This window comes from Pleurodeles waltl, chromosome 5 (genome assembly GCF_031143425.1).
Source record: "Pleurodeles waltl isolate 20211129_DDA chromosome 5, aPleWal1.hap1.20221129, whole genome shotgun sequence".
In the NCBI taxonomy this organism is placed as follows: Eukaryota; Metazoa; Chordata; class Amphibia; order Caudata; family Salamandridae; genus Pleurodeles; species Pleurodeles waltl.
Genome location: NC_090444.1, coordinates 101,769,252 through 101,795,361, shown reverse-complemented (window position 1 = coordinate 101,795,361; position 26,110 = coordinate 101,769,252).

Below are 26,110 nucleotides of genomic sequence, written 5' to 3'. Positions count from 1 at the left end.
AAAGGCGGCTGATAGGTCGAGGAGGATGAGGGCTGAGGTTTCGCCGTTGTCCATTTGATGTCTGATGTCATCTGTGGCGGCGAGGAGAGCAGTCTCAGTGCTGTGGTTTCGTCTGAATCCGGATTGTGAGGGGTCCAGGATGGAATTGTCTTCGAGGAAGTGGGTGAGCTGAGTGTTGACGATCTTCTCGATGACTTTAGCTGGAAAAGGGAGGAGAGAGATCGGACGGAAGTTTTTGAGATCGTTGGGGTCGGCTTTGGGTTTATTGAGGAGGGGTTGGATTTCTGCGTGTTTCCAGCTGTCCGGGAAAGTGGCGGAAGTGAAGGAGAGGTTGATGATCTTGCGGAGTTCGGGGGCGATGGTGGCGTTGGCTGAGTTGAATACGTGATGAGGGCAAGGGTCCGTAGGGGAGCCTGAGTGGATGGTGTTCATGGTTGTTATGGTTTCTGCATCGTCCACGTGGGTCCAGGCGGTGAGGCGGCAGTCGTGGGAGGAGACGTCGGGGTGGGGTCTGGCAGTGGACCGGTGTTGAAGCTGTCGTGGATGGTGGCGATTTTCTGGTGGAAGAAGGTGGAGAGGTCGTCGCAGAGTTTCTGGGAGGGCGGGATGTCGTTGGAGTTGGCTTTTGGGTTGGAGAGTTCCTTCACGATGCCGAAGAGTTCTTTGCAGTCGTGGGCGTTGTTGTTGATGCGTTCGGTGAAGTGGGCGCGCTTGGCGAGGCGGATCCGTTGGTGGTGTTCACGGTTGGCGTTTTTGAGGGTGGCGAGGTTGTCGGGTGTGCGTTCTTGGATCCATTTCTTTTTGAGCTTCTGGCAGATGCTTTTGGAGGTGGTTAGATCGTCTGTGAACCAGGCTGGTTTTTTCTTTCCTTGGATTGCGGTGGGTTTCTTGAGTGGGGCAAGGGTGTTGGCGCAGTCGAGGATCCATTGATGGAGATTGAAGGCGGCTGTGCTCGGGTCGGTTGCGTCGGTGAAGGTTTGTTGATGAGGGTGCTGGTCAGTTGGTCTTGGGTGACTTTGCCCCAGCGGCGGTGAGAAGGTAGCTGGATGCGGTGTTGCTCTGTGATTTTCTTATAGGTGAAATGGACGCAGTGATGGTCGGTCCAGTGGAGTTCGGAGGTGTGGCTGAAAGAGATGTGGTTGCTTGAGGTGAAGAGGGGGTCAAGGGTGTGTCCGGCGATGTGGGTGGGAGTGTTGACTAGCTGGTGGAGTCCGAGGTTGAGGAGGTTGGAGGTCAGTGATGCGGTGTTGGCGTCGTTGGCGTTTTCCAGATGGTAGTTTAGATCTCCCAGGAGGATGTAATCAGTGGAGGCGAGGGCGTGGGTGCTTGCGAGGTCGGCGATGGTGTCGCTGAAGGGGGCTCTTGGTCCTGGAGGGCGGTATATGAGGGTTCCTCTGAGGGTCGTGTTGGGGTCCGTGTGGATCTGGAAGTGGAGGTGTTCGGCTGTCTTGAGGGTGTCGTCCGAGTGGGTGTGGATTTTGAGGGTAGCTTTGTGAGCAATGGCTATTCCGCCTCCGATTCCGTTGGTTCGATCTCTTCTGATGATTTTGTAGCCGTCCGGTATGGCGATGGCGATGTCCGGAGCCGAGGAGTCGTTCCACCAGGTTTCGGTCAGGAAAGCCACGTCCGGTGCCGTGGTGTCGAGCAAATCCCAGAGCTCGATGGCGTGTTTTCGTGCGGAGCGGGTGTTGATGAGGATGCAGTTCAGGTGGTTGGGGTTGAATATTTTAGTAGTTGGATTAGCCGTTCTGAATCCCAGGACCAGGGCAGAGGAACGCTACAATGAGGCCCATGGCGGACTAGGAGGGTGATCGAACGCACCTTCGGCCTCCTTAAGGCCAGGTTCAGGTGCCTCCATGTGACAGGTGGGTCACTATTCTACTCACCGAAGAAGGTGTGCGACATCATCATCGCCTGCTCCATGCTCCATAACTTGGCATTGCGACGCCAGGTGCCTTTTCTGCAGGAGGATGATCCAGATGACGGTGTTGTAGCAGCTGTGGAGCCTGTGGAGCCTATGGACAGTGATGAGGAGGAAGCTGAGGAAGAAGAAAACGACAACAGGGAGTCAGTCATACAGCAATATTTTCAGTGAGACACAGGTGAGTACATTTTCATGTTTAACATATTATTAACTTACACACATCTACCTCTATCCTGTACCTACATTTCACTCACTATTTGTTAACTGAGTTGTCCCCTTCCATTTCAGTTTCACAAATGTGGTAACCTACGTGTCAACACCTTGCACCCTTGAAAGGCTTGTGATTTGTGACATTGGTATGTTGGCATTCCAATGGGTAACCATTTTTGACACTGTAATTGACAATACAAAGTTCAAAATCATTGACTGACTCAAGTTTTATTAGTGTTTCAAGGGTGTTTATTTAAGTGCATAACAATGAATGGGGGTTGTGAAATGGGGATGGGTTATGGTGGAAGAATGTCCATGGCAGAGTCCAGTCTATTAATCTCACAGGTACATTGCACATCTGGCCATTGGAAGTGGGGCTGGGGCAGTTCCGATTTGGACAGGGTAACAAAGTAGTACAGTGGGGGGACAATCAGGGTGGTCTCATTTCCTGGCTGGGGTCTTGCCATCTTGCTCTCTCCTGTTCCTGGATCTCAGGGACCGCTTTCGTGGTGGTTGTCCGTCTGCAGGGGGTGGGGTGCTGGTGTGTTGGTCCTGTGGCTGGGCGTCCTGTCCACTAGCGCCGGCGGAGGTGGTGGGCATTTCATCGTCCTGGCTAGTGTCAGGGGCCCCTTGGAGTGCCACGGTGTCCCTCAAGGTCTTTTGAATGTCCGTCAGCACCCCTACAATGGTGCCCAGGGCGGAGCCGATGGTCCTGAGCTCCTCCCTGAACCCCAAATACTGCTCCTCCTGCAGATGCAGGGTCTCCTGCAACTTGCCCAGTACCGTTGCCATCGTCTCCTGGGAGTGGTGGTATGCTCCCATGATGGAGGAGAGGGCCTCGTGGAGAGTAGGTTCCCTTGGCCTGTCCTCCCCCTGTCGCACAGCAGCCCTCCCAGTTCCCCTGTGTTCCTGTGCCTCCGTCCCCTGGACCGTGTGCCCACTACCACTGCCCCCAGGTCCCTGTTGTTGCTGGGGTGTTGGGTTACCCTGGGTGCCCTGTAGTGGCGGACACACCGCTGATTGACCTGTCCTGGGTAGGGAGGTATGGGCCCGCTAGGTGGGTGCTGTGCTGGTGTTCCCAGAGGGTGGAAGTTCGGTGTTGGGCTGTGGCTGGGCAAGGAGAACCGACTGTCCTGAGGCCCACGATGGTCCGGGCTGGTCATCAGGATCAAGTAGGGCAGAGCTGCTGTCGTCACTGTGGGCTTCTTCTGGGGGTGGAGTGGTGTTGTCTGGACCCTCTGGTGTGGTGACGTTCCTTCGGGTTCCTGCGCGGGTATAAGTACATGATTATTGCATGTGTGTGTTTCATGGTGTGCAATGGTTGGGTGTGCGTGTACACCAGTGCAGGCATTCCTGTGTGGGGGCTTGTGTGCTGTTGTTTGGGGGATGTTCTGGGTATGTGCAGTGGGCATGCTTTAGTGATGGGTATCCATGCTTAGTTATGTCATGCAGGTCTTGGGGTTGGGATGGGTGGTTGGTGTCATGGGTAGATAGGTGAGGATTTGGGGTGATAGGGGAGGGTGTGAGGGTATGGGTGTGTGATAGCATGCAGGTAGGGTGGGGGATGTGATATTTAAGATTTGACTTACCAGTGTCCGTTCCTCCAACGACTCCTGCGAGGCCCTCAGGATGCAAGATGGACAAGACTTGCTCCTCCCATGTTGTTAGTTGTGGGGGAGGAGGTGGGGGTCCGCCGCCAGTCCGCTGTACCGCGATGTGGTGCCTGGAGACCGTGGAACGCACCTTCCCCAATAGGTCGTTCCACCTCTTCCTGATGTCCTCCCTATTTCTTGGGTGCTGTCCCACGGCGTTGACCCTGTCGACTATTCTTTGCCATAGCTCCATCTTCCTGGCTATGGATGTGTGCTGTACCTGTGAGCCAAATAGCTGTGGCTCTACCCGGATGATTTCCTCCACCATGACCCTTAGCTCCTCCTCGGAGAAGCGGGGGTGTCTTTGGCGTGCCATGGGGTGGTGTGTGTGAGGTGTTGGGTGGTGTATGTGTTGATGAGTGTGGTGAGTGTAGTGGTATGTGGTGTTTTGTGCGTGGATGTTGTGTGGGTGATGGTGTAGTGTGCCTCTGTGTGATGGGGTTCTCTATTCTGTGCTGTCTCTCTCTGGCCTTCTCTCAGAAATTCTGGTCGTAGGGGTTTGTGTGTGATGTGGGTGTGTGTTTTATATTGATTTGGGTGTGTGGGAGTGTTGTTTGTATGTGTATCAGGTGTGTGTATTTGTAATTGTCCAATGTGGCGGTGTTTTGGAGCTGTGTGTGTATTTTGAGCGCAGCGGTGTGTACCGCCAATGGAATACCGCGTTTGAAAGACCGCTGCGTGGATTCGTGGGTCGTAATAGCATGGGCGTGTTTCTGTTGACGTGGAGGTGGAAAATTTGTTTCCGCATGTTTATCGCTGACCTTTGGTGTGGCGGACTTGTGTGGGTGTCTGAATTTCGGCGGATTCCGTGATGTGTGTCATAATAGCTGTGGAGGTCTACCGCTGCCGCAGCATTGTGTTGGCGGTCTTCTGCACGGCGGTAAGCGCCTTATACCGCCAATGTTGTAATGACCCCCTAAATCTTACCATTTGCAAGGTGCTATGTGCTAAGATACTATGAATTAATTTAAATAAGAAAACCCACTAAAAAACACGGAAAAGAATAAAATCTAATATCATAAATAAATCAGCACAGATAATTATAGTAAAAATCCCTAGCTGTCAGAAAATCCTCGTCCACTAACTGCTGGACCTCTCTTCAGCCAGTAGACTAGGGTCTAAAATAGTCCTACTACGAATTGTCCATGCTTCTGACAGAAATTTAGAAACAGAGCTTACTATCAGCGTGGAAGTATCGTATTTACATAGTCTATAGGCACTGATTCGGTTTTGTAATAACAATACCTTGCACAAGGGAATAATCCACTTTCCTCTAGGACATTTATACAAGGGGCAAAAAAATAGAACATGCTCAGGAGTTTCCTTGCAAGAATGGCAGTTTATGCATTTATCAGACCTAGGACTGTTGGTCGGCCAAAGGGCCGTAAAGCTGTTAACTGCTAATGTTCCGTATCTGAACTGAAGGAATAAGGCTCGGGTACGTGCTGGTATGGGGAGATCCAGGAAATTTCCGGGCCGGGGTTCGTGCTTGACCAGCAGAAACTCTGCTGTCAGCCGACCTGGCCCATCACAATTAAAAGACTCCTCGTAGATTTTTCCCCAGTATCGTTCTTTAATCAGCAATCTGGCGTTATCAGGAATCATCTCAGGATTTTCCCAATAGTGGCGAAAGCCCAGCTTAACCCAGGCTGATTTCATCTCCCTCAACCAGCGAAGTTTTTCCCATCCCTGGAAAGGTCGTATAAGATCTTTGATTGCTGTCCTAAAGGGCTTGAGTTCTTCCATTTTCCATAGTCGAACCCAGTATAGAAGTGGCCTTAAACGTGCTGTATCTTTGATGCTATTTATACCCAGGTCTAATCTTAGGGGAAGCATCGGCGTGCCCTTCCCTAGCCTTGATATGTGTCTGAAGAAGTTGTTTTCTTTAGTTTGGAGGGTGTCCAGTTGTCTGTATGAACCCCAGAGTTCCGCTCCGTACAGGGCAGCAGCACGGATTTGGACTTTATAGATTTCGGAAATAGGGATCAGAGGGGGGCTTACTGCAGTATTAGCCTTTCGTTCTAGCACTCCACTTCTTTGGCTGATAATGAGTGCCCCTTTCCTTATGGCTGCATCCCAGCTGCCCTTATCTGATAACCTAATGCCCAGATAATCGTACTCCGTTACCCTTTCCAAAAGGACTGAATCCATAATTATATTTGCTTTTAACTTCTTTTTCGGGGCACTATATATCATAAGTTTGGTTTTCTTGGCATTGATATCCAGCCCGTGATCTCTGCAAAATACACAGAAGTGAGTAACCAGATTTTGCATTCCCATGGGTGTTTTGGCCAGCAAGATAGTGTCATCCGCGTAAAGCAGGCAAGGCACTTTATTCCCGGCCAACTTAGGGGAGTCATTGGTGCAGTTTGCTAGATAGTTAATGCAATTGTTTATATATAGGAGGAAAAGGGTAGGGGCTAGGACACAGCCCTGTCTGACTCCTCTTTCAATGGCAACTGGAACTGTTAAATCGCCATCCTTACCACTCCTAATTTGTGCATAAGTGTTCTCGTGTAGTCGGGCCATAAGTTTCAAGAGACCATTTGGGATGCCCATGTTGGCTAATGTCAGCCATAGCTGGATCCTGGGGACCAGATCAAATGCGGCTCTAAGGTCAATGAAGACCACAAACAGGTTACCCCCTCCTGCTTCCACAGTCTTCCATTTGATTCTTAGGAATCTTAAGACTTGATCTATGGTACTGACTGCTGGCCTAAGCCCTGCTTGCAAATTGGAAATGGCATTGGTTTCTAGAATCCATTCTTCAAGATGAAACAAGACTTGCTTTGCAAACATTTTTTGAAAATTATCAAGTAAGGAAATATGACGGTAGTTCGCAGGGTCAGAGGGGCTGCCTTTCTTGAAGATGGGAACTATCTCCGCTCCCTTTCAGGAGTTCGGAACAGGCGCTCCTGCAGCTACTGCATTAGAGACAAAGTTCAGGTATGGGGTCCATATATCTGGACTTGTCTTGTACAGGTCACCTGGGATTTTATCAAGACCGGGGGCCTTTCCCTATTTCAGTGAGGCAATCGCAGCCTTGGTTTCTGCCAGGTTGAATTTGATTGGGAAGGTCTCAGAGGTCATAATATGGTTCAATTCCCTGGCAAAAACACCTGTATTCCCTGAATATAATCGGCCAAAGTGATCTGTCCATTCTACAGGGAGTATTGAGGCACCAGGCAAACAGTTAGATTCTTCACTGGCATCTGCCACCAGTTTCCAGAATTTCGAGGTGTCATTAGCTTTTGCAGACACCAGAAGAGAAGCCCATCTGAGTTCATCCCATCTCCTGTGGGCTCTACTTAGTTCCTGTTTGTAGTCTTTCCTTGCTTGCCTTATATGCTCTGTCTGGCCCCCTCCTAGAGCTCTCAATAGTTTATGTTGTGCTTCCCTGCATGCGGCACTAAACCACCTTGCATTACACTTCTTTTTTGCTTTGCTGAAAAGATATTTTAAAGAATTAAATAGTTGTGTGTGGGCTGCTACAAGCCCTTCGCCATCTTCTAAAAGCAAGGGCATACGCTCCATATGGTCAGCCAACTGGCTATACACGGATATCATAGTACTTGTGTCAGTGCTCACAAATTCCCATTTGACATTTCGTCTGTTGTTTGTCAGTGCGAGCTGCTGCTCGTGAATCTTGGGGCAAGGGGCCTCAAGTAGAGGTAATAGACTCCTAACCGATAAAATCAGTGGCTCATGATCACTTTCCTCATGTTCCACAACTGAATGCCAAGCAAAATATAATCTATCTGGCTCTTCTGGGTTCCACGCCTAAAAGTAGGGTGAAGGTCAACGTCCGAGTGGGAACGACCATTACAGGCCCGAAGACCATGTGCCAGTGTGATGTCCACAACTTGATGTGTTAATCTGTTCATTCTCGGTCTTTTGCTTGACACCAGTTGGGGGATACCCCAATAAGCGTCCTTCTTTATATAGTTCCTGGGCCAACGAATAGGGCTCGAAAGTAACATTAAAATCCCCTGCGATAAGAATAAAATGGGAGAAGGTTTTACAGGAAAGAAAACTATCCAAAATAGTCAAAGCGTCTGACTCATATTCGCTACCCAGGCTCCTGTTATAGATGTTGATTATTAGGAGCGGTTTCTCCTTAAGGGATGGTATTGATAAACCCATCAGATCAGGACAGCCCATATCTAATGTTTCAACCCGGCATTTGAGGGAGCAGCTAAGCCATATGAGCAGCCCGCCTGAGGGTCTCCTGGAGTTCACCTTACTTGCTGGAACCCAATAGCTTTTGAAGCCAATTCTATGTTTGGGCTCCAATGCCCACGTTTCTTGAAAAAGGCATATTTTGTGTTCATCTATAAATTTGCCCCATTCAGGGTTACTCATTTTATTCTCCAGCCCTGCAATGTTCCAACTAAGAACTGTGTCTAAGCCGTCTATTTTATCTTGGGAGACTTTAGCCGTGTGGTGCCCTCTTGCAAATAAAATGCCATGGGTAGGTTTGATACCCCTTTCAATCATAGCTAGACTAGCCTCAGTTAGATTTTCCGCTACATTATCACCCACGGTGTTACTCGCCCCGTTTGGGTCGGGGCCTGGCATAGTCGGTTCGAATGCCCGAACAGGTGGAGTGGACCCGCGGTTACTGGGACCTGTTAAATCCGGGGCTGGGTTGATCTCATGCGCCTTACCCTCCTTACTTGCTCCCCAAATACAGATCTCCATGCTCTGATCACAGAGGGAAAGAGAGGGACTATTATTCATCCTAGAGAGTTCTATCTGGGCTGGTGAGAGGATTAGTGTGGAGCCTCTGATGTCAATGGTGAAAATCTGATCAGCCTCAGGACTGCCTGATCCTATTTCTTGTGTTTCAGTAATTCCGGCTGTAGGATAATCTTTGTCCCAATTTCTAGTTCCTTGAGGCTTGGGTGGGCCATGCGCGGGGCTGATTTTTAGTCAATCGATTTCAGATAGAGATGGTGAAAGGGAGCTACGTCCTGACTGGGAAACAAGCTGCATCTGGGAACTAGTAGAACCTCTAGGTGGCATTGGCGCCCCCTTGGAAGCTGGTGAAACTTTATGAGGGTAGAAAGCCTGGAGTCTACACAGAGATACTCCTCCCCCAGAGGATTAGATTTGCACACATTCAAAGAGAGCTGTTGGACAAGGGTGGGTGAATCAAAATTGATAACAATACAATCCCCGTGCCGGGGTTCTTAAGTGGACCCACCCAACCCACCCTCCTCACCATTAATATTGAGGGTACCATATGGAATGCAAATCTGGCGTTACTATGCAACCAATGAATGACCTTATTTTTCAGTTCTGTGAATGATTCGGGAATATTGGTTTTGAGTTTGGGGGCACTCGTGATAACAAGAACGTATGGGCAGGCTTCCCGCGGTAGATGTAAAGTTCTCTGATTGGTTCCTTGGTCCCTATACATCCGATCTGTTGGTGCGTAGTTCTGATCAGGAGTATCTTTGTAGGATTTAGTTCCCATGTCATTGGAAGAAGCAGCTCCTCCATTCCCCCTCGGAAAGGGAGTGGCAGTCTTAGAACACTTGACTTTTGAGGTGTTAGCCAGCCTAGCAGTTGGAGCCCTCACTGGTTGGTACAAAGGATCAGGGCAGTTCATTGAAAAGTTGTGATTCATGCCCAATGGTAGGGGGAGGCTACTGGCGCTATTGCCTGGTAGGCTAGAGGGGGGAATTCGGCGGGAATACTGCAAGTCCGGTGAGAGAGGTGTGGTTGTCTGCTTGGACTTGATAAGACCTTCTAGTTTCTCCTCGATGGCTTGTAACTGGGTTGTTATAGGGTGTAGCCTTTTGGAAAGCTCGTCTTTTATGTGTTCAATTATATAATCAATTGCTGGACGATCATCGATAGGTGCATGAGCTAATATATAGTCCTTGTTCCGAATTGATGCGCCATGATTGGGGGAGCTCAAGATGCGGGCCCGTTTGTTCCTTAGATTTACCTCACCTGGTTTTCTTTTACCCTTTGTGTTATGCTCTGGCTTGGGTGCAGAGCTATCTAAGAGTCGCTGTATAGGTCCTGAAGGCTGTGTGGCATTTTCCTGGGTCTCCTCAATAGACGCTTGGGTGATTAGGGGTGAGATAGCCGGGGCAGGCTGTAAATCGGGTGGAGGAGGGATTGTGTTGGAGTTTGCGGTGGAGATAGGGATAGGTAATTAGCTCCTGTCAGTGGGGGGGCAGTTAGACGGCGCTCCACCATTTCAATTTCCTTTTCTAGTGCTCCAACCACTTTTTGGAGAAATCCATCTAGGGTCTTGTTGTTACCAGCCTTTTCCAGGGGTACCCCCCCTTCCGTCTGCCCATCGTGGCCATTTGGACTCTTTTTATCCAGCAGGTATTTTGGTCAGCCTATTGCTATAGGCACTTTGCTTCCTCTGATCCCACCCTGTTTCCACCCCACTGGGGCCTTGTTGGAAAGACTAGAACGTCAGAAGGGTGCAAATACTGCTCACCTATAGCGGAGTGTTATCCTCACGACAACGATGGGTTCGACCGCTTGTCACTGACCGCAGTGCCAAGAGGAAAGTAGTGTGGCCCAGCCTCCTCTCGCCTGGGCATGTCCCGCGTGCGTCCCGCGAAGCGGGCGTGCATATGTTTTGAAAGGGGGCTCGTCCCGCCCCTACCGCCGTCACCAGAAGGCGCGTCCCACCAGGAAGCGGGCGCTCAGAAGTTTTGAAAGGGGGCTCGTCCCGCCCCTACCGCCGTCACTAGAAGGCGCGTCCCGCCAGGAAGCGGGTGCGCAAAAGTTTTGAATGGGGGCTCGTCCGCCCCTACCACCGTCACCAGAAGGCGCGTCCCCTATGGGAATTAACATTGGAGAACATTTACACCAAATCATAAAATGCACACTTTCTGGACAAAGATCTAGCTTCCTTCCAAATTTGACATAATTCTGATCAGCTAGTGGGCTGTAGCCCTTTTCAAAAAAGCCTATGCAAAATGAATGGGGAAATTAGATTTTGGTACTTCCCTTTTTTTCGGCCCACACTTGATGGATCACTCCAAAACTTTCCAGGAAGGAGCTGAGCTGGATGAACATTTTTTGGAAAGTTTTGTGAAGATTCATCATACGGTACCAAAGTTATTAGCAAACCACATAATGCTCCTCCTTTGGAAATGCGAACCTAACTATAACTAACCAGAGGCGCCCAAACTGCATAATATATGCACATAGTTATAGTCAACTGAAGTAAGTATAACTCACGCTCTTGCCATGCACAGTGTAGTCATCAATATTTTTTCAGATGCTATCAGAGATGTTATCAATGATGGCATAGAACATGTCATGAGTGATGTAATATGTGAAGTCATAAATAGTGCATGGTGAGGGTGTGAGTTATAGCTACTTCAGTCAAATATAACTGGTGAATTTCTGTAGTTTATTTAGTGTAAAATGTTACAATTAAACTGACATTTTTACTAACTGTAATGGTACTTTAACCATTGGATTTTTCAGTGAATAGCTAAGGTTTTTAAAAAAATGTAAAGTAAGATATTATTACCATACATAACTATAATGTCACTTTAAACTTTTTTTTTCTCAGTGAATTTCCACAGCTTTTTTTTAATGCACAGTAATATTTTATTACCATACATCACTGTGCCAACACCGCAGCTTGCCACAACCCTCGCCACCCCCCTACGTGCAAGGTCTTTGGCCCCTATGCTGTCCCTTTAGACCTTATTTTTTTATTTTCAGGACATTTTCCCCTTCTTCTGCAATGGCAGGCACAACATTTTTCTTCCTGTTGTGGCTAGCCAATCAGAGCGTGAGCTTCCATGGGACTCAGGGGAGCCTTTCGCTCCCGCAGGAGTGAATTGGCAAACAAGAACAAAAAACACCCTTGACAAATCTGATTGCTCTATTATTTGAATTGCATGCCTGTGGGAGTCCTGAAAAACCAACCTTCCAGGGATATATACATTTTGAAACTTAATTTCTCAAAAACTACTGAACAGATTTACACCAAAAGCACCCTTTCTGGGTAAAAATGTATCTTTCTTCCAAATTAGGTGTAATTATGTTCGCCATTTTTTACTGTAGGGCTGTTCAAAAATCCCCATGGAACTTTTATGGAGGATTACGGTTTGGGACCCCCTCTTTTTCTTGGCCCCCGCTTGACTGATCACCGCGAAACATTCCAGCAAAAAGCTGACATGGATTAATTTATATATTTTTTTTGTGAAGATTTGTCAAATGGTACCAAAGTTATTAGCAAACCAAAAAATCAATATCCCCTCTGTAACTTTATAGTGGCGACTGCCTGAACTCAGTGGCTGACCCGTTAGCAGTATATTTCTGATAAAGAGCTGGCTGAGAATCCTCCTTTTTGAATCTCAGTGTTTATTCTATGTGTAAGTGATGCAGGATAATCAAGAGGTTTACGGGCACGGCTTCCGCTGATTTTTAGTGGACACCTCTAAATATCCCACTAAGATTATGAGTGATAGTGGTGATTGGTGTGATAGTTATTGCTGCTGGTAAATAGCACCTGATACAAGTATTCTATAGTGGGGAACAGCATGCAAGTTTTGGCACATCACAATCCATTAACCGTCCACAACTCAGCTTCCTCTCCTATTACTCACTGACTTTAAGCTTACCTTTGACCCTGTACAGTGCACCGCTGCCTAATGGCTACTCTTGCACTATAGAAATACCATATACATACAGAAATACCATATACATTCTTACCACACCAAAATCTGCATGTTCCCGTATTTAGCAGGCATTTTGCCTTTATTAAATTCCAGCAGGTTTGACCTGCTGAAATTTAACACCTGGGGTTGGACTTTATCACACGGTAACTACTAGATGTAATTTCTTTTGCAAAACTTAGAAGTTTACACAGAAGCTTACAAATGTTTGCACAGGGGCTGCTATTTAACAATTTTAAAGCCCACTCATAATCAGGGGCGTAAGTTTTTATCAAAGCCCCCTCAGTGGTCTAACACAGTTAGCATATTTATAGTTCCTTATCATGCTCCCAGTCTTCAAAATCGTGTACCAGTGACTTTGCTTCTTCACTCAGATCTTCTCAGCGACACATTCTGAGCTTGCTCATTGTTGCTACCTACCATTCATATGTGCTATATCTCTGGTGTTCCATAAACATTCATGCTTGTCTTGCTGTAAACAATGATCCACACAGCTTCAAGATCCCCAATCTGGAGCCACCAACTACCCTTGCCCCCACTACATCTCCAACAAGGCCAGTGCCTCGATCGCACCCGAGCTCTGCAAGACCATCAACTGCTCCCTAGAGTCGGCCACTTTCCCCGAGGAGTGGAAGCATGCAGAGAGCCACCCGCTCTTGAAGAAACCCACAGCCGACCCCACGAATCTCAAGAATTACCGCCCCATCTCGCTGCTGCCTTTCCCAGCCAAGGTCGCCAAAAAAGCAATTTAACGCTCAGCTCCGTCAACACATTGAGGACAACATCCTGGACATCTCCCTATCAGGATTCAGAAATAATCACAGCACCGAGACAGCCCTGCTCTGCTCTCTCCTCGACCATGGCTAAACAGCAGCCCACATACTACTAGACCTATTGTCCACCTTCGATACAGTGTCCCACCGCACCCTATGCGCCATACTACACTCAGCAGGCACACGCAGCAAGGCCCTTCGGTGGATACACTCCTTCCTGACAGGCAGAACGCAGAGAGTTGGACTCCTGCCACACCTGTCAGTACCAACAGAGATCACCTGTGGAGTACCCCAAAGATCCTCATTGAGTCCCACGCTGTTCAACATCTTCATGGCCCGCTCACCCCAGTCATCAGAAACTATGGACTGAACATTATCTCCTACGCCGATGAGAACCATCTGATCATCTCCCTGACTGAAAACCCCATAACGGCCAATAAGAACTTCCAAGACGCGATGGAAGCAGTCACTTCCTGGATGAAGGAGAGCTGCCTTAAGCTAAACTCAGACAAGACCGAACTCCTCATCATTGGACCCTCCTCCTCAACCTTCTCCTCAGCCTGGGATGACTCCTGGTGGCCCTCAACACTTGGCAGCCCCCCCCTTACAGACCATGCACGCAACCTCAGCGATGTCCTCGACTCAGCGCTCACCATGACAAGACTGATCAACTCCATTGCCTCCACCTGTTTCCACACCCTCCCGCTCCTATGTAAGATCTTCAGATGGATCCAAAGCGACTGCTGCAAAACTGTGACACACGGCCTGATCACAAGCAGACTTGACTACGGCAATGCACTCTATGCCGGTACCACCAAGAAGAACCTGAGCAAGCTACAACAAATCCAGAACGCCTCTGCCAGACTCATCCTGAACATCCCCCGCCGAGAACACATCATAGGACACCTGAGAGATCTACACTGGCTCCCCGTTGAGAAGAGGATCAAATTCAAGCTCCTCGTACACTCTTACAGGGCCCTTCACAACCTTGGACCCAGCTACCCCAACCACTGCATCACCTTTTACTCCCCTGCCAGACCTCTACGCTCCTCCCAGCAGTTGATCACCACCATATCACGCATAATGAAGTCCTCCGCTGGAAGGAGATCATTCACCTACCTTCCGGCAAAATGTTGGAACACCTTACCTCTCCACCTAAGACAGTCGCCATTGTTACCTCAGTTCAGGAAGGACCTCAAGACCTGGCTCTTCGACTGAACTCTGAGGACCTACCCCGCAGCACCTTGAGATCCTAGGGATGAGTAGTGCACTTTAAAAATGTTGATTGACTGATACAACTCTACAAAGCCATTTATATTTATTTTTTATTGTGTTGTGAGTATTTGTATGGACTGGACCTTTGAGGGCAAAGCAACATTTAGCATAGTAACTTGTAAATACGCTGCAGGTCTGTGTGGTTATTTATTTAATAACAAGTTGCATGACATTTCGACCACAAATGTCCTTGCTGTGGTCACATTGCTGCATGCAGCTAGCTGGCTGGCTATGGTGGAGTTCATAAGCATGAGAGGTGATTGAAGATTTGAAGTCATAAGCTGTTTTGTGATACAGCCAACACCACAGCAACTCGGCGAAAATATGAATTATACACCGATGCATAGTGATACAGACAATACTACAGCAACTCAGAGAAAACATCAATAATACATTGAATCATAGTGTATTTACATGTTAGATTATTCACAGTTTTGTCATAGTTGCTTCATTAATTGTTCTTTTGTTCCAGACTCACAAGATGGCATTTCAGGGTTGTTTGAACCTTATTGTGGTGCATTCTGCCCTCTCCAGGAGCAGTGTGTTTCTGTGATGGGGACCTAGAAGGTAGAGAGATCTCAATCTAGATGCTCCACAAATTGGCTCTGGTGTAATCAGCAAGTTCTGGTTGACGGATTGCAAATTACTGGATGTTGGAGCAAGTCAGTATGTTACCAAAGATATCTGGTTGTATATGTTTTCGAATAATGTATAGAATACCATGTTTTTACTTCAAAGCAGTCTGGCTTCCTGGCGAAAGGTAGTAGTGGGTGTGTGCCTTGATCTGTTGCATGAGTTTAGTGGCAAAGACAAGAACCTTGTTCTTTGAGTGGAAGGGGTAAGTTGGGCATGTGAACAAGTGTGATTTCAGTTGAGTGAATGCCCTGGAAGCCTGTTTAGAAAGGGTTCCAGTATCTTGGATAGTCATAAGGATAGCATACAACAGAGCAAGAGGAAGGGTGGTGACGTTCTTCAGTATGGGAAGTATAGCGCAAGATTTTAAGCATTCTGGGTAATTTCCAGTTGAGAAGGAGTGACTGCATAGGGATTTAAAGCAAAAATGCAGCTTGGAAGAGAGAGCCAAGGATTTCATTGTTAGTGAGCTGAAAGTGTCAGATGAGGCACAAGGCACTTTAGCAGATCAGTATATGGGAATGAGCTACATGGATGAATTGGGAGAGAAGTCAGAAAGAATAATATAGTTTACTTGGGATGGTGGGAATAACATAAGGGGGAGGCGGAGAAGTAAGAAATGTCCTAGATCATGCTGATCTTGCATGAGAAATAAAGTTAGAAGCCCTGTGCACATAGTGAAGGCTGAGTGATGATTGTATGTTGGGTGGGGAATTACAGACATTGGAGGTGGGGTTGCAGACAGGAGATGACATTTTAAATGTGGGTGGACATTGTATTGTCGAAGACCAGGGGGGGTGTTACTGATTTGTGCATGAGGACACTCATTTAGAACTGTTGCAGCAAGATTAGCAGAAGCATAAGAGAACTATCTGAACCAATGTTTCTATTTATCTGGCAGAGTTCCGGTGCTTTGTCTTTTTGTGAGGAGAGCTTACTTATATGTACATCTGTTACATATTTTCTATCAAGTATGAGGATGAAAATGAGGTGAAGTGCAGAAAAGACAGTTTATGTTGGTCTGTGACTACCGATGGGTGACAGTGACATACTGACATAATTTTGGCATCTGTTTGATACTCATTTTCCTTTTGGCATGCGAACAATGATGAACTGTTTCCCGTAGAAAACTGTCTCGTCAGTTTCATGAAATGAAGAAAGGCTGTGGTCTGTGGCAGCAGACTCAAGGTCAACATTCCTGTGCTTCCTATGCTTCTAGGCACACATATTTTAGGAGTACATGGTGAGACTATTGCAGCTCGTTGGGCTTCCCATACGTTTTGAGTTGCACCCAAAGATGGATCCCAGCAAATTAGCATCTTGATTCACACAGATATTGATTACAGAGTCACTACATCACCGCAAATCTTTGTTGCGATGAGGGATCGATTTTCAAACAAGTCATTGTCATGAGAAATCTGTTTGACTCCAGTATTGACAGGCTGGATTTGCATGAATCACCTCTAAGTATTTTTTCTGAGTCCTTTGGTAAACTTTTGGAAATTGGTGGGATGGGGCACTGAATTTCTGTCTCTCCATCAATGCATGTATTCATGCTCATCCCAGTCACTGCCAACTTGCATTCTATTTTAGCCTCATGGTGCCTCATTTCTAATAGATCATTTTCTGATGACAGACATTGTTAAATGAAGTACATCAGGGTGGTGCATGCCTTCATGTAATAATGGTGTGAATTTCAATTGATGCAGGGAGGATCCATCACTCAACCTGTTAACAGGATAATTGCAGGTACATTCAAGGCTCTATCTGTAGCCTTCAAAAAGGTTTCAGCTTACTATGGAGTTGTCAAGTGCAAAGGAGAAGGTATCTGTGCATGATTTAACATATGAAATCAATGAAAACTACTTCATATGTGGTAAAATAAGAAACCAAAAGTTGATATTTGATGAAGCACTCACAGGGAGGTAATGTCATGGTGCAGAATGTTTTGGTTAAAATGTATGCAACAGGTAAAACCTAGGGGCAACTGGCAGGACTCATTATTAGGGTGAATGGAATTACTGCTATTGACTCATAGATGGTGGAATGATAAAATAATATTTTTTTGCATTCTTCAGGCTCTGCATTAAGACTGTTCCTATTTACTCCAAGAAGCCTGAGAGAAATCATGATAGAGTTGATGTCACTTTTCTCAAGTCTAAGGTCCTGATTTATCAATTTTGTTGGGAAATATAGAAAATGCTAATGGGGTGAGAAATTAGGGTAATGCAGGCGCTCAGGATTATGAATGGCACAAAAATGATTCAAACATCAATAAAGAAAAAAAACAAAAAGGGGAAGAAATTGCAACAAAGAAGAAAAGGGTGCCAGCACAAGGGAACACACCCATCCCTTACAAGTTTTGAACAAAACCAATATACAATGATACAATGTGCGGCACACCTCAACACAATAATTGTACATATAAAGACTACATCAGTAAGCTTAAGGATATCAAAATGTCCATTTTTAATACACGTTTGAAATGTCAAGTCCAATCAACAGATCCAAATAGTTTCTTCAAATGTTTCAAAACACCTCCGTGCAAGTACAATTCAAGCCAACACGTGTTTCGTCATGGGAAATTCTTGTTTCAAATCCCAAACGACTTCTTCAGGGCTCCTGACTGATAGGATTCACCATCCTAGTAAGTCATCTACAGTATTCATCAAAATAATCTGGTATGTAAGTTGTAGGACGAAACTCCTTCAGTTCCGAGTCCAAATCCTGATAGGTAAGGTTTTCCCTATCTTACACGTACTTGAACACAAATATGACGTTATTTGGTATATAATTATATAGTGCACTCCCAGATCATATTATAGTTGGAACGCACCGTTCGCATATTTCTACGAGACGTAGTGCCGCGAGTACGCGACTCCTGTTGGGAAATATAGGCAGATTAACCTGCCCTCATAGGGGAAGAGTAGGTGGCCTTTCTCCATGCCGTATTATGTCATTCTCTGGATCCAAGTTCTCATAAATGCTCACTCACTGTGGTTTACTGGTCACGTGCACCAGTATAGAGGGAAATGGGGGAAGCCTGTACCTGCCGCAATATTATACTTCCTGAATGCTCACCTGGGTCTTGCTTGTACGGGCTCACATGACCACACACCTTTATTTGAAGAAGGCCTGCTCAACGTCTACGGGGCTTATTAATGTCTGCAGGATTTACAGACTTCAGGAGGGGAAACAGATACTTTTAAGATCCTAATGGCAATGTCCCTCATTGTCAAACAGCTTTGCCATCAAGATAAAAGGAGAAAATGTCTTGATGGTTTCAAATGAAAGGGTATGCACACAATGATAATTCAAGAGATCCCTCTAGGGGAGGTGATGTATTTACACTGATTCCTTTCTACTGTTAATCAGAGTGAGCATGAAAAATAGTGGAAAATACTGTGCAAAAACCCTGATTTTAAACCTCCGGGTAATGTTCTAAAGAATAAATATTTAGCAGTTACCAGGAAATCTTTTTCACTCTAGAGCATTATAGACATTTATGAAACATGTTTTCCCGAGCTCTTGCTGTCTGAGCAGGCTTGTGGTAAAGATTAGTGGAAACAGTTATTCCTGTATAGAACATATAGCAAAAATAGGTGCTGGTATTATCAATAGACTGTTGAAATTGGCTGTCTCAAAGTGTCTTGAAGGTCCGGTCATATAATGAAGTAATATGTAGTCTCATTCTAGGTTAGTCTATCTTCCAGTGCCATCCAAATGATGTTTCTGAATTGATGATAATACTACAGTATCCCAGAGTAACTCAGGAGTCTGAAAATTAAACTAGATACACTGGTTCTCCTTACGAGCTGCTAGTTATTTTTTCTTTTCTTGTGGAATGGCTTTCCTTTATATTTAGATAATGCTGCATATAACACAGGCCTTGTGCCATATCAAGTTTGCATTTTATTATTGCACCAGGACACTCAGCCTACAATGGCAGTGCTGGGTGCATCTGGGTACAAATCAAATCAAATCATTAACATTTATAAAGCGCGCTACTCACCCGTGCGGGTCTCAAGGCGCTAGGGGGGAAGGGGGGGTTATCGCTGCTCGAACAGCCAGGTCTTTAGGAGTCTCCGGAAAGCGGAGTGGTCCTGGGTGGTCCTGAGGCTGGTGGGGAGGGAGTTCCAGGTCTTGGCCGCCAGGAAGGAGAAAGATCTCCCAGCCGCCGTGGAGCGGCGGGTGCGAGGGACGGCAGCGAGTGCGAGGCCAGAGGAGCGGAGGGGGCGGGTGGGGACGTAGAAGTTGAGTCGTCTGTTGAGGTATTCCGGTCCCTTGTCGTGGAGGGCTTTGTGTGCGTGGGTGAGAAGTCGGAAGGTGATCCTTTTGCTGACTGGGAGCCAATGCAGGTGTCTCAGGTGTGCAGAGATGTGGCTGCTGCGGGGTACGTCGAGGATGAGGCGGGACGAGGCGTTTTGAATGCATTGCAGGCGATTTTGGAGTTTGGCTGTGGTCCCGGCGTAGAGGGTGTTGCCGTAGTCCAGGCGGCTCGTGACGAGGGCGTGGGTCACGGTTTTTCTGGTGTCGGCGGGGATCCAGCGGAAGATCTTGCAGAGCATGCGGAGGGTGAGGAAGCAGGCGGAGGACACGGCGTTGACTTGCTTGGTCATGGTGAGAAGAGGGTCCAAGATGAAGCCGAGGTTGCGGGCGTGGTCTGTGGGGGTCGGTGCGGTGCCGAGGGCCGTGGGCCACCAGGAGTCGTCCCAGGCGGACGGGGTGTTGCCGAGGATGAGGACTTCCGTTTTTTTAGAGTTCAGCTTTAGGCGGCTGAGCCTCATCCAATCTGTGACGTCCTTCATGCCCTCTTGTAGGTTGGTCTTGGCGCTGGCGGGGTCCTTGGTGAGGGAGAGTATAAGTTGGGTGTCTTCGGCGTAGGAGGTGATGATGATGTCGTGCTTGCGTACGATGTTGGCGAGGGGGCTCATGTAGACATTGAAGAGTGTCGGGCTGAGTGATGAGCCTTGAGGTATGCCGCAGATTATCTCGGTGGGTTCTGAGTGAAACGGAGGGAGGTAAACTCTTTGGGAGCGGTTTGCGAGGAAGGAGGCGATCCAGTCCAGGGCCTGGCCTTGGATCTCGGTGGAGCGGACGCGGGTGATTAGGGTGCGGTGACAGACGGTGTCAAAGGCAGCCGAGAGGTCGAGAAGAATGAGGGCGACTGTTTCACCGTTGTCCAACAGGGTTCTGATGTCGTCTGTGACTGAGATGAGGGCGGTTTCAGTGCTGTGGTTGGTTCGAAATCCGGTTTGTGAGGGGTCGAGCAGGTTGTTGTCTTCCAGGAAGGTGGTCAGCTGTTTGTTGACGGTCTTCTCTATTACTTTGGCTGGGAAAGGCAGAAGAGAGATGGGGCGGAAGTTTTTCAGGTCGCTCGGGTCAGCCGTAGGTTTCTTTAGTAGGGCGTTGACTTCGGTGTGTTTGCAGCATTCGGGGAAGGTAGCAGAAGAAAAAGAAGAGTTGATGACGGTCTGGAGGTGCGGGGCGAGGATGTCGTCGGCTTTGTTAAAGATGAAGTGCGGGCAGGGGTCCGAAGGGGCGCCGGAGTGGATAGAGTTCATGATGGATTTGGTTTCTTCCGTGTTGATGTGGGTCCAGTTGTTGAGGGTGATGGCCGGGGATGCGGGTTCAGTGGTGTTTGGTTGGGTCTGGTGTCCGAAGCTGTCGTGGAGGTCGCTGATCTTGCGATGGAAGAAAGTGGCGAGGTATTCGCACAAATCCTGTGAGGGCGTGACGGTGTTGGCGTTGGCGCTGGGGTTGGAGAACTCCTTGACGATGCTGAAGAGTTCTCTGCTGTTGTGGCTGTTTTTGTCCAGTCTGTCGGTGAAAAAGTTGCTTTTGGCAGCGCGGATCAGGTGATGGTGTTCGCGGGTAGCGTTCTTGAGGGCGGTCATGTTGTCAGCGGTGTGGTCTTTGCGCCAGGCTTTCTCAAGGGCGCGACAAGTTTTCTTTGATTCTTTGAGGGTGTCAGAGAACCAGAGAGGTTTCTTGGTGTTGGTCTGTCGATGCGTGCGTTTGAGGGGAGCAAGGTTGTCTGCGCAGTTGGAGATCCAGTTTGTGAGGTTGAGGGCTGCGTCGTTGGGGTCGGTGGTGAGGGTGGGTTGGTTGGCGGCGAGTGCGGAGAAGAGTTGCTCTTCAGGGATCTTGTTCCACTGTCGACGAGGGATGGGTTGAGTGCGGAGGTGGCGGGTCTCGCGTCGGAATGTGAAGTGGACGCAGCTGTGGTCGGTCCAGTGTAGGGCGGAGGCGTGGCTGAAGAATACGTGTTTGCTGGCGGAGAAGATAGGGTCGAGCGTGTGTCCGGCGATGTGGGTGGCGGTGTTCACCAGTTGTTTGAGGCCGAGGTTGGCGAGGTTGTCGAGCAGGGTGGTGGTGTTGGGGTCGTTGTTTTGTTCCAGATGGAAGTTGAGGTCGCCTAGGAGGATGTAGTCCGGTGAGGCGAGGGCGTGCGGGGAGATGAAGTCGGCGATGGCGTCGCTGAAAGGGGCGCGTGGTCCAGGAGGACGGTAGACGAGGGATCCTCTGAGGGTGGTCCTCGGGTTGGTGCGAATCTGAAAATGCAGGTGTTCAGCAGCGAGAGGGGTGTCTTCGGTGGAGGTGGTGACGCTGATGGAGTCTTTGAAGACGATGGCAATACCTCCTCCTGCTTGGTTGGTGCGGTCTTTCCTGGAGATCTTGTAGCCTTCGGGGATGGCGGTGGCGATGTCTGGAGCAGAGGAGGCGTTCATCCAGGTCTCCGTGATGAAGGCGACGTCCGGTGCTGTGGAGTCCAGGAGGTCCCAGAGTTCAACGGCGTGTTTGTGGACGGAGGGAGCGTTGACTAGGATGCACTTGAGGTGGTTGATGGCGCGTGGGCTTGTGGTCGTGGTAGTTGCGTGGTGGAAGATGCGTTTGCAGGAGTTGCAGGCGAAGGGTCCATGGGTGCGTTTGGGGTGAGCTTGGAACCAGGTGTTGGAGCGTCCTGGGTTGAGGGCATGGAGGGTGGTGGGGTCGTAGCGGATCAGCGGGGCTTGGGAGAGCTGGGGACCAGGGGTCGTGGCGCTGGGCGCGGGCCAGGCGCGGACGGGTGCGGACGGGCGCAGACGGGGGCAGACGGGCTTGCCTCTGGCGCGCCTCCGGAGCGCCCGCTGCTCAGTCGCGCAGCGGCCGCCATATGAGGTAGGAGGGGGGGAGGGGTCAGCTGGGGGCGAATGGGAGCTGGGGTGCGGGGGCGTGCAGGAGGTCACGGCGGGAAAGCGCAAGGGAGGGGGGGACAGATAGAGTGAGAAGAGCTGGGGGAGGGGGGTCTAAGGGTGGAGGGGGGTGAGTGTTAGGAGGTTTAGGAGATTAGGGAGAAAGATAGGAGTAGGGTTGTGAAGATAGGGGAGGGGGGGTTGTAGAGGTGGGTGAGGGTGAGAGGTAGAGTGAGAGGATAGGAAGATAGGTAATAGAGGGGGTGGCGGGAGGGGGGGAGAGATAGAGAAATAGATAGAGAAAATAGGTAGATAGAGAAATCGATAGATAGGGAAATAGATAGAGAGATAGGAAGATAGGAGGAGGTGGAGAGTGAGGGAGTTAGATAGAGAGATAGAGAGATAGGTAGATAGGAGGAGTGAGGGAGGTAGATAGTGAACGGGTTAGATAGGGGAGATAGAGGGGGGGATGCGAGTGAGGGAGGGGGATGAGGCAGGAGCAGGAGGGCAGGCGCGGGGAGAAGAAGACGGAGGAGGCAGAAGAGCCGAAGACAGAAGACCAGAAGACCGGAAGAACAGAAGAACAGAAGAACAGAAGACCGGAAGACCGGAAGACCAGAAGAGAGGAAGACCGGAAGAACAGAAAAACAGAAGAAACACAGAAGAACAGAGAAGAACACAGAGGAACACAGAGGAACACAGAGGAACACAGAAGAACACAGAAGAAGATACAGAAAACGAAGAACAGAGGGCAGAAGACCACAGAAGAAGATGAGGAAGAAGAGAAGAAGAGAGAAGACGGGGAAAAGAGGAGTACAGAAGAAGATTACAGACGAGGAGCGAGGAGGAAGAACAGAGAAGAAGAAAAGAAGTAAAGAAGCAGGAGCAGGAGAGAGGGTGAGTAGCGCGGGGCAGAGCGAGGGGCTGGGAGGTGGGGGGTACTTACTGTGAGGTGGGTCTCAGGAACTCAGGAACCTGGAGGAGCTGCAGCGGCAGGGGGAGCGACCTACCCTTGGGTCAAGGGTCACTACCACTGTCGCGCAGTGGCCACCATATGAGGTAGGAGGGGGGGGAGGGGTCAGCTGGGGGCGAATGGGAGCTGGGGGGCGGGGTCGTGCAGGAGGTCGCGGCGGGAAAGCACAAGGGGGGGGGACAGGCAGAGTGAGAAGAGCTATGGGAGGGGGGTTTAAGGGTGGAGGGGGGTGAGTGTTAGGAGGTTTAGGAGATTAGGGAGAAAGATAGGAGTAGGGTTGTGAAGATAGGGGGGGTTGTAGAGGTGGGTGAGGGTAAGAGGTAGAGTGAGAGGATAGGAAGATAGGTAATAGAGGGGGGGAGAGATAGAGAAATAGATAGAGAAAATAGGTAGATAGATAAATCGATAGATAGGGAAATAGATAGAGAGATAGGAAGATTGGAGGAGGTGGAGAGTGAGGGAGTTAGTGGGATAGAGAGATAGAGAGATAGGTAGATAGGAGGAGTGAGGGAGGTAGATAGTGAACGGGTTAGATAGGGGAGATAGAGGGGGGATGCGAGTGAGGGAGGGGGATGAGGCAGGAGCAGGAGGGCAGGCGCGGGGAGAAGAAGAGGGAGGAGGCAGAAGAGCCGAAGGCAGAAGATAGAAGACCAGAAGACCGGAAGACCGGAAGACCGGAAGAACAGAAGACCGGAAGAACAGAAGACCGGAAGAACAGAAGACCGGAAGAACAGAAGACCGGAAGAACAGAAGACCGGAAGAACAGAAGAGAGGAAGACCGGAAGAAGAGAAGAAACACAGAAGAACACAGAAGAACAGAGAAGAATACAGAAGAACACAGAAGAACACAGAAGAACACAGAAGAACACAGAGGAACACAGAGGAACACAGAAGAACACAGAGGAACACAGAAGAACACAGAAGATACAGAAAACGAAGAACAGAGGGCAGAAGACCACAGAAGAAGATGAGGAAGAAGAGAAGAAGAGAGAAGACGGGGAAAAGAGGAGTACAGAAGAAGATTACAGACGAGGAGCGAGGAGGAAGAACAAAGAAGAAGAAAAGAAGAAAAGAAGCAGGAGCAGGAGAGAGGGTCAGTAGCGCGGGGCAGAGCGAGGGGCTGGGAGGTGGGGGGTACTTACTGTGAGGTGGGTCTCAGGAACTCTGGAACCTGGAGGAGCTGCAGCGGCAGGGGGAGCGACCTACCCTTGGGTACAGGGCCCATGAGGGTGGCACAATCTGTGCTGCTGCCCCCAGGGGCCTACCCTAAGTACCCCATGCACCGGTACCTAAGTACCATTTACTAGAGACTTACAGTGGCAGCTAGAGGTGCTGCCAATTGTATAAATACCTTTGCAATTTTCTGTTTAGATAATGTTGCATCCAACACAGGCCTTGCTTTATTCTAGCATGGTCACTTTTTGTGTAGTGAATGTGGAATGCATGACGAAGAATTAGGCCTAAATGTTTGGCCTTTAATGATGTGAAATCTTGTCTTTTCTGCAGACTATCAAAGCTATACACACTCAGTTGCCACATTTGTTTATTATTGGTTAACATCAAATGAAGGGATTTTCCATTCTCTGCAGTATTTACATCACTGGGTACCCAGGGACCTGCCTACAAGGAGAAATGACCTTGGCGACGGTTCTGTGTTGGAGGAACTGAAAAACATACAATACACAATCTTCCATCCACTTCCCGAACTTGATCAGCATTGTTTGCTCTCTTGTTTAGCAAGTACAGGGGCTGAGGGCTAGCAGCCCCTGTGCTACATTGACCATAATATACTCAAAAATATATATAAAACACTCTGACAATTGGGGTGGTGCCGCAGAGATGGACCAGTTACTGGAGTGATACTGAAATAATGCTTTCAGGCCTAGTGGTATAAGTGGTATCCAGGGGGAGCTCTACAGGACTTGGCAAAACAGCTCGAACTTAACTGTGGTAAGTAAGCTGAGAACCGGCGTGACCAATTAAGGTAGGGATGTAGACTAATTGGTTAAGGATGTTTGATTAAATATTATTATAGTATATTTAGCAGTCACCCTTGTCACCATGTTGTTAGCTGTGTATACTAATTGTGCTAGCCTTATCTTATATTTAGGTGAATAGAATATAATAAACACTAATGCATACTAAATTACAGAGGTGTCTGGGATAATTGCAGGGTTGTAACAGGAATCCGCAATATCACCTGCAGACAAAAGACTCTCCACTAAATCTGTTTGCCTCCTAACACCTCACTCAACAGAAGCAAAAGCCGGTGGGAATGGTGAGAGACATCTGTCAGTTTTCCTTTTCTCTGTCACAGTTTCCTTATAGGGCTTACGAAATCTACCGGATGTAACCCCAGTGCAAGGGCACGTTATTTTTGAGGATTTAACCTCCCAGGTAACAGCTGGGCTTTGCACGAGGGGGTGGTCCCCTCCTCATATCACTACTCCTCATAGCACTACAATGCTCGGGCTCGTCGGCGCCTGTCTGCGGCTGTTCGCGACCAGAGCAGGCCATCCCGCTTTCACCTTCAGCTTAACTCCGAGAACCTAAAGAGTTAGGATGGGGTAACCATAAGCTCAAAGCATTGATCCCATCCCAGCGACATTCAAAAGGTAAATCGTAAATCCTCAAAAAGCCATTTTCATCCTCAGTCGTGGGCAGTGCTTAATTTGTGAATAAAAAGGTGCCGGTGTCCAAACCCCTCCTTTTAAACACGCGGCTGCTGCAATTAAATGTGCGAACACGGAATACTGAGGCGGCTAATCCTGAAGCCATCTCGGGCCTCTTCAATCCATTTACAGGTACTCCCTGCCCCTTCAG